The following is a 9,227-nucleotide window of genomic DNA, read 5'->3' on the forward strand; positions in this document are numbered from 1 at the left end:
AATATTATTACTAATGGAACAACTACAGCTAAATAAGCAACAATGATATGTTCTTTCATCAAACTTTCTAGAATATTGATAAGGACTGGTGAGTTTAAGACTAACAATGTCAGGAAAACTCAAGTATGACAGCTTGGCAGCAGGAAATCTGGCAATGGGAATCAAGCCCAGAGAACTAGAACCCAACACCCAGAAAATCCACCTCTGTGAATGTTTCTGCATGACCTAACTACAGATGTGCATAGTAACCCTCAAAATAACTTCATGGATGAAAATATTGTTTCAACATAAAAAGGCTGGCAATACGTGAGTGTTCAGAATTAAATTCATAGACTAGATTATCATCTATTTAACATAATGCTATGCATTATTCAGTAATATATTTAATTCTACTTAACAATAGAAAATTGGGATGATATATTAAGTGAAAATACTAGGTATCAAAAGATAAATAAGACCTTAAATATATATCAGTACATAATGATATAATATATATAATATGCATGTCATAAATTACTGATATATAATATGACAAACTATTAATAACAACTACTCAGAATGGTGAGTTTAGGGGTTCTAAGGTGCTCTTTTGTCTGGTTCACCATAGCTTATCTCTATACTGAACCTTCTGCAGTATCTCCTCAGCTTTTGCTGCATATACGGAAGGCTTCCGACTTACTGCTTTGTTTCTTATTATCCTCTGATGTGTCCAACCAACTACCTACACACTTTATTGTCCTCTATTTGCTCATAATCACTCTAATATCATTTCCTCCTTACTAATTTCATCTCATCTCTAAAAAGTATATCACAGTGACCTAGGAATGTTGTCTGGTGCTAGAGTGTTTGCCTAGCATGTGTGAGACCATGGATTTGATCTATAGTATTGCAAAAAACAAATAATATTCCTTAAGATGACAAACCTATAGTTCAAAGGAAAATCTAAAATTTATAAAAAGACAAGAAGTACCATCATGTTTGATTTTAAAATTGTTCATGGCTTACTAAAATTTTTGAAAATAAAAGAAGGTAGTGTTAACCAATATACAATAATGGAAGGTTTTTAGATTCTTATTTTAAAACCACATTTATCTGCATTTACTGCTACTTAAAAGTGAACTGAGAGGAGAACAAATTTGAGTGAAACATGAAGACTGGGTTCTGCTGTCACACTGCTCTGACACTCAAGATACATTGTGTCACTCGGCCAGTTTGTGCAAATGATGCTTGCAAGGGTCAAGTAACTTGCCGGAGAACAAAAGCAAAGCAAATTGAAGAGCTGGGATTCAGATCCAGGCATGTCTGACTCCAGCACCCACGACGTTTAATTATGTCCTGGCTATATCAGAAAATATAATAAATACAGTGGGGGAAGAAGTAGCTAGATAGTTACAGACATATTTGAGACTTACAAAAGCCAAGATTTGTAAATTACAATTCTATTAGCATAAACTGATTTTTATGAAATTAGAAAATAAATGCATTTAGAATTGTTTGTCTAGGAGAATATTTTTATTATTCAAAAACTAGATAGAAATCTATTGACTGTTAGAATTGTCACTGAAACTTATAAAAAAATTTTTCAAATTTCCATTTGTTTCTAAAATTAAAATAAAAACAACTAATGTCATTGTTTTTTAATCCAGAAAAAATTTATTAATGTTTTCTAATACAATGAACACAGATATTAATAAGTACTTTGGGTACTAGTAGTTCTGTATTTAATGACTAAGATTTTTTTCTTTGTATATGCATAGAAAAGTAAATCCAGCAGCATGGTTTCTCAGGAAAGGGATCACATCCAAAGACCTAGTTCTGTGTGGTCTGGCTGGGATACAGACACACTCTTAGTACACACCTTTGATCCCTCTGGCTAGAAAACAGCCATGACTCACTTTAATCCCTTTGGCTGGAATTTAGTACACACCTTTAGTACCAAACAATGGTATCTAACTGAAGGGCAGACAAAGTGATGAACCAAAGAAAGATTTAACAGAATGAGTCAAAGATAGGATATGCCCACTGCTCACAAGAGCAGACAAGAATGAGAAGCTACTTGGAGCAGTACAGAGAGAGACAGCAGTAGAGCTTGTGGAGACAGTGTAGTGGAGCTTGTGGAGACAGTGTAGTGGAGCTTGTGGAGACAGTGTAGTGGAGCTTGTGGAGACAGTGTAGTGGAGCTTGTGGAGACAATGTAGTGGAGTTTGGAAGTGCAGTACAGTTTGCTACAGTTCAGTGAAGCTCAGTTGAGTGCAGTTCAGTTCATGGAATTCAAAGGCAGTTTTTCCAAGCAGAGCAATTCAGTGAGAACCAGAGAGAAACCAGTTTAAATACGTTATCTTGAGGAGTTTTGAGCCAAACAGCTGAGCTGAACCAGCCAGGCAGAGTTTAGAAAGAACTTGAAAGGGTGAGCTTACTCAGCAGTAAATCTCAGAGGCAGAAAACATTCTAGGCCTATGTTAGCAGACAAAGGGTGGAAGCTGAAGCCTTCAAGGTCCAGACTTGCAGAAGATTGGATTGTGTGGCACTAGAAACCTCCAGGCCCAGGCCTAGGGAGAGTTAGAAATGCTCTGGGATGAAACCATGCCACGTACAAATAAAGCTTGGGTGTGGCTCTTATCTCATTCCTTCCTCTGAGGAAATATAAACTACAACTACAAAGCGTATACAAATATATGGGTCTATGTTAACAGAAAGAATATATTGCTTTATTATTTGACAGGCTACTGATTTTGAATAGTAGCATCTTCAAATGACCCTTCAAAATGTCTTAAACACCCTGCCCCAGAAGCATAGCAGGTGTGGCAGCCATGTCACGTGTGGGTCACTAGGTGGCAGAGAGGAGAGAGGTTATGTCTACGCTCAGTGTCTGATCTATGGACACCTGAATGATTAGTAACCAACTTTCCCTTTAAAAAAGTGAACCTGAGACAACCATCATTCCAACACCAGGGGCTGGGACAGGAAGCTAGTCGGAGATGTCCCATAGTGGGCACCTCACAGGCCTTGGGGGATAGTCCATGCCTGAGATGACTGCTGCCTGGTACCATGATGCATGAGCAGGGCATAGCAACTCCTGAGACCACTGCTGAGATGACCCCAGACTCTCAGAGATCCCAGGGCACCACTAAGAGCAGCAAGTAAATGATGGAGAAATTGAAGAGAAAGAGAAACAGAAGTATGTGGGCACAATGAAGAGAGGCAGAACTACAGACTCAAGGGTCATAAGGAACAGCTTGATGTAAGCAGCCAGTGATGCCACCTGGGACCACCAGCATGGGTGTCCTAGCCCTACCACTCATCTCTTGAGCAGTGGCATGGATGAGCGAGAGATAATCTTCACCCCTCCCACCTCACTTCCTGTGGTAGGCAGGAGACCTGGCCCTGGGGTCATGAGAGCAGGAGAGCTATCCCTGCCCTCATGGGTTGCAACAGTAGGAAGAGTAGGCCTGTACTTCATCTGAGCAGCGGAGTAGAGCTAGCCCTGGTAGCAAAGGTTGTTGGTGAGCTGGACCCCAGAGGTGTGAGAGCAGGAGAGCTGGTGGGCTGATCAGCTCAGATACCTCTCAGGCCCAGATCCAGGGCTTTGAATTGGCCCACCCCAACATCTACCCCACTGATGATCTGCAGTAGTGTATGAAGGGGAAGGTCCTACAGATCCTGAACTAAAGGATCTCTATTACACAGGACAACAACAGGATATCTGAGAGGCATCCCAGTGATGTTCCAATATTGATAGAGTAGCAGAAACCAGAGGCCTCATACCAGACCAAGGAGTCATTGTAGCCAGGCAGTGGTGGCATCCACCTTTAATCCCAGCACGCGGGAGGCAGAGACAGGTGGCTCTCTGTGAGTTCAAGGCCAGCCTGGTCTACAAATCAAGTCTAGGACAGCCAGGGCTGTTACACAAAGAAACCCTGTCTTGAAAAAAAAAAAGCAATGAACATTTGCAAGCAAAAAAGTGTGGACAGAGGGGTATACTGTGGAACACACTGACACACTACAGCTTCCACAATGAGATTTTTTTTTCTTTGTTGTGGGGAAGGTTGCAAGAGTAAAGAATGGGTATGAGAGGAGGGAGAGATGCATAATGTGAGTTGGAGTGCATGATGTGAAATTCACAAAGAACCAATAAAAGCATTTTTTAAAGTCTTAAACAATTAGAACTACCTAGTAGCACATTCTTATGTGCCAAGGAATACAAGTACATTAGACAGGAGGAAAAAGTTTTAGTGATCCATCACTGACCAGAGTGGCTATTGTTAATAACATTGCTATGGATTTCAAAACTGCTAAGAGTGGTCTGCAAATATTCTCACCACTAACTAATAATTGTTATGTAAGTAATAGATATGTCCATTTCAGATAAGCATCCCATATAGTATGATAAACATTTATACATTGACATAACATTTTACTCCACAAATGTGTGTGTGTGTGTGTGTGTGTGTGTGTGTGTGTGTGTTATATCACTTGCCAACTACTAGAGTGGGTAAAGTTCTGGCTGTGCAGGTGAGGACCAGAATTTTGATGCCCAGCACTGCCCCTGACAACAGCTGGGCATGGTGGTATGTGACAGAAACAGGCAGATCCCTGGGTCTCACTGCCAGACCATTTAACATAAATGGTGAGCTCCAGGTTCCGTGAGAAACCTTTCTCTCCATAAAGTAAGACACAAACAAGAGACATACACTTGAAATGTGTGCACACAGGTGAGCGTACCTGGACACATGGACTCATGCCTGTGCTCGCATGTGTAGACTTAAGTAAACTAACAAATAACTTAACCATGAATGTTTCTACAGCTTGATTTTCCAGTTCATATTTTTGGTTTCATACCTAGTGCTCTGTAAAGTTCCTCTATATTTACAGCACAAACTAAAGTTCATAACTCAGGAGACGGGAGGAGGGAGAGGAGCACACACATGATGCTATTTCATGCTTCAACTCTTTTCCTCTCACAGATGCCACTGGAAGGTGGGGTACATCCATGTTCCCAAAAAAGATAACAGTTCTGATGGAACACTTGGTCTGTCACTCAGGCCAGAACATGCTTGAGCAGGAAATAACTAAGCTGAGATAGAAAGTGACCTCTAAAAGTGTGGAAAAAATCTCATTCATTTCTCTAATAATAATTCCTTCCCACTGTTCCTTAGATTGCATTTTGTGAGACACTTTGCTGTCTCCTTTTCATCACCAGACCATGTGGTCAATACTTTAGCCTATCAGTGCACATGCTCACTTGGTAAGTGGCATATACGATGCCCTTCAGAAATGTCTTATTATGAATACTTACTATATTTAACCCCTATGAAATAGTGACTAACAAATTCTGACAGCTTCCACGTCTAGGAGGATAGGCACTCAACAAGTAACAGCTGTATGGTCAGTGTATCAAGGAGAATTAGCCTAAAGTAGGACCACAGTAGGGAATCGTAGAAGTTGGAGGCTACCAAGTATGAGCTGACAAGGAAGTCCTTTGCCATCTCGTCCACAAAACATCTCACACAGTATGTTACTCATTCTTTATGATAACTACAAACAGAAACAGCATTGCCATTTGTAGGTGAGAAGAATAAGTACAGAGCAGCTGAGATTGAGAGCCTTTGTCAGTATTTTATATCATCTCAAAGCTGTCTTGTGGCTCCCTGTTGGAGCAGTCAGCTGACTGTTTCTATAAAGAAACACAGGAAACATGTGGATTTTTCACAAAAGAAGTAAAATTGAGGATGAAAAGTGGTAATTTTTTTTTTGTTTTTCAAGACAGGGTTTCTCTGTGTAGCCCTGGCTATCCTGGGCTCGCTTTGTAGACCAAGCTGGCCTTGAACTCACAGCAATCCACCTGTCACTGCCTCCCAAGTGTGTGCACCACTATGTCCAGCTGAAAAGTAGAATCTCAAGTAAAGAGAAAAAAATCTATAGTTTTTTTTTTTAACAATTTTCAACTATAATCATTGAAAGCAATGCTTATAATTCAATTCTACTAATGAGAAGAATGGCATTCCTTAGGAAAAATAATAGTTCACTTAACTGAAGTTCAAAGCTACGGTTGCATCAGAGCAATTACAACTGCTTGTTTGAGGAACCATTTTAAGTTTCTGATTGCATTGAACAAGGGCCAGTTAGTTACCCTTGGCTGATGAGCTTCAGAAGCTCTATGTGAACCGCATCCCAGCGGAAGTAAGGGCTGGTCTCCCAACATGCCAACTGGCCACACTCAAATAGTTAAACGTAGCAGACTCTGAGCTTGATTCTTAACATTGTAATTTGTTGTTCTTTATTTTAAAATTTTAAACATATTTTAGTAACTAATTTTGTTTACTGAAAATATTTAAACATGTAGTCAACACAAAACTTGGGTATTTTGCTGTCTTTGCTTGTTTAATCCTGGAATCTTGGCTATTCATATGCCAGCACAGCACACTCCAGAGGTGTGCTGGGGGCCACACATGGATGAGTGGACAAATGTATCGTGGAGCAACTGTTTCAGTAAAGAGTTTACATTCTGCCTAAGGGAGAGAGATTCCCCTCAGCTTCAGAAATGTAGTTGGGCAAAGCTGGTTCAGCATCCTACCAAACTGTCCAGATGTGAGGGGAAACTATAAAACTAAGTTTCCTTGTTTCTAGGTGTGGATAGGAAATTTTAAGAAATGGATAAATCAGCATATCTGGCCATGATCCCTGTACATTTCTGCCCTCTGAGATATGCCTTTCTTTACTGCATGTGAGCTGTTCTCTCAACAGATGACATGATCAATTGCAAGACTTTTAAGTCCAGATAATAAATACTTATAACAAAACTACCTTCTGATTAAAAAAGAGCAATAACAGGTAGCACTAAGACAATCATGTCCATATTCCCACGTTTCTTGTAAAAATAGATTTATCAGTTAGGACAATTCAATAATATTTTAAAGAATAAATTATTCAATGAGAAGTAATCATGCTGGGCCAGTGAGATGGCTCAGAAGGTAAAAGTGCTTTCAAGTAAACCTGGCTACTTGATTTCAAAGCCTGAACTCATGTGTAGATAGAAGTGACCCCACCACGTTGTCCTCTGACTTCCACACATGCTGTTCTCTGTCTCTCTGTGTCTCTGTTTCTGGTCTCTCTGTCTCTGTCTCTCTCTGTGTCTCTCTCTGTCTCTCTCTCTCTCTGTCTCTCTCTCTCTCTCTCTCTCTCTCTCACACACACACACACACACACAAATGCAATGCAATGTTTAATCTGTAGAGTTTCACTCTGAAAATATTCTTTTAGTGCCTTAGATGCTTCATGATGATTTCAAGACAAATAATAAACTTAATGCCACAGAACTGTAGTTAGAGACAGCCAAGCTAAGGTTGAACACATAGCTCAGTGATACATTCTATACTTGGTATGCATGAGCCCTGAGTTCAGTCATTAGTGCCAAAACAGAGGGGAAAAAGAAAATTTCTATTTAAAATTGAAAATTTAACATTACAGTATTTATTATAAAAGTAGCCACAACATATTCTGTAAAACACTAAACATAAACATACGCTATTTATGTTATTTGTGATGTACAACATGATGTTTTGAAATATGTATACATTATGGGATGCTGAAATCATTCTGTTGCTCCATATGCTTATATTTTTTTCTGGTGAGATCACTTAAAATTGACTGGCCATGTTGTAGTACACTGTTGATCAGGGTCATTTACTTCTTAAAATAGCTTACCCTGTCTTGATGAAATGTTGTCTTTTCACCAAATTAGAATCCTAAGTAATTATTATTTATCCTTTGTTGATTCCAATTTGACCAAAGGCATCCATTTCAACTTTCTATAATCCTTCTAGAAAGAGCACAGAATTCCGATTCGGACAGTTCAACAGGAAAGAATATGAAACACTGAAAACTTTCACTATAAATACTTTTGTGATGTCTGAAATGCCACTTTTTACTGTTCAAAAACGCATGCCGAGTGAACTAAAATTAATGATGACAATTTGTTCACACATTAGCTAAAGCTCCTCAGAAGCACATACACTAAAAATCGGAAAGTTGAGCAGCCATCTTCCAGTGTCTCGCCAAGATTACAAACACAAAGGGACAGAGGAGGGACCCTTACTTTATGTTCTCTAGGCCTTTTAGGAAACATGGAATTGTTCCTTTGGCCGCATACCTGTGCATCGACAAAAAAGGGTTATATTGTAGACATCAAAGGAGTGGGCACTGCTCAAAAAGGAATGTCCCATAAGTGTTACCACGGCAAACCCCGGAAAAGTCTACAACATTACCCAACATGCTGTGGGCATCATTGTGAACAAGCAGGTTAAGGGCAAGATTCTCGCCAAGAGCATCAATGTGCGCATTGAGCACATCAAGCACTCTGAGAGCAGGAACCACTTCCTGAAGCGCGTGAAGGAAGTCAAGGAGAGGGGCACCTGGGTTCAGCTGAAGCGCCAGCCTGCGCCACCCAGAGCAGCACACTTTGTGAGGACTAGCGGGAAGGAGCCTGAGATGCTGTAACCCATTTCGTAGGAATTCATCGCCTAATGTACAAAAAGAAACAAAGGACCTGGACTGTAAAGTGTTTTCTTTAAAAAACAAAATGAAGTCGGAAAGTTTTCTGCTGGTGACGGCTAGGGAACGGGAACGGTCTCCCTGTGCAGCCCAGCTGGCCTCATCTCACCGTGTAACACACACCGGTCTCCCTACAGTGCTGCACATTGTGTGGTTTCCTAAGTTCTAACCTCTTCCAAATATTAGCCCAATGCCAAAAGCTCAACACCATTTGCTTTCCTAAATATTGCCTGTAGTCTATCCCGTTATTATTTTCACAATTAATGCAGATTTGGCCGAATAAAAACAAGTTCTAGCCCGGGAACTAGAAAGAAAATCAACTGAGGTTACTAAGCCCAAAAGAAAACCTCTTAACAAGTACTGTGTAAAATGTTTTTAGTATTGAGGAGTTAATGAAGCAAAGCTAATGCTTTGACCTGGTTCAATACAAAATACTAAACAGTAAAAGCCACAAGTAAAAGGTCCACCCAGCCCACCCGGCCCACCCGCCCCACCCCACCCTGCCCAGCAGGCAGCACAGCAGAAGCCAGCCAGGGGCTGGGGACCCTGTTGATGTCTGTGGCCCAGGTTACCACCAAGGGTCATGCCAATGTCTGCGGTCTATATGCTGCAGCCTCAAGCGACGCTGATGATCGCAGGCTTAGGGCGCACACTGATCTGAGTGGCCTGCGCCTGAG

The 9,227-nt window shown here is 40.6% G+C and overlaps 1 protein-coding gene and 1 pseudogene across 2 annotated transcripts in view; one reads left to right on the forward strand and one right to left on the reverse strand.

Annotated features, from left to right (window-relative positions):
- Window positions 1-9,227, reverse strand: part of LOC311593908 (doublecortin domain-containing protein 1-like) — a 226,987-nt gene that overhangs the window by 78,567 nt on the left and 139,193 nt on the right. The window lies entirely within an intron of this gene.
- On the forward strand, window positions 3,422-8,496 carry LOC311593128 (large ribosomal subunit protein eL21-like; annotated as a pseudogene). Its single transcript has 2 exons — window positions 3,422-3,541; window positions 8,060-8,496. The product of its transcript is annotated as a large ribosomal subunit protein eL21-like (transcript).

This window comes from Acomys minous (assembly GCF_964271855.1).
Source record: "Acomys minous genome assembly, chromosome: 3".
NCBI lineage: Eukaryota > Metazoa > Chordata > Mammalia > Rodentia > Muridae > Acomys > Acomys minous.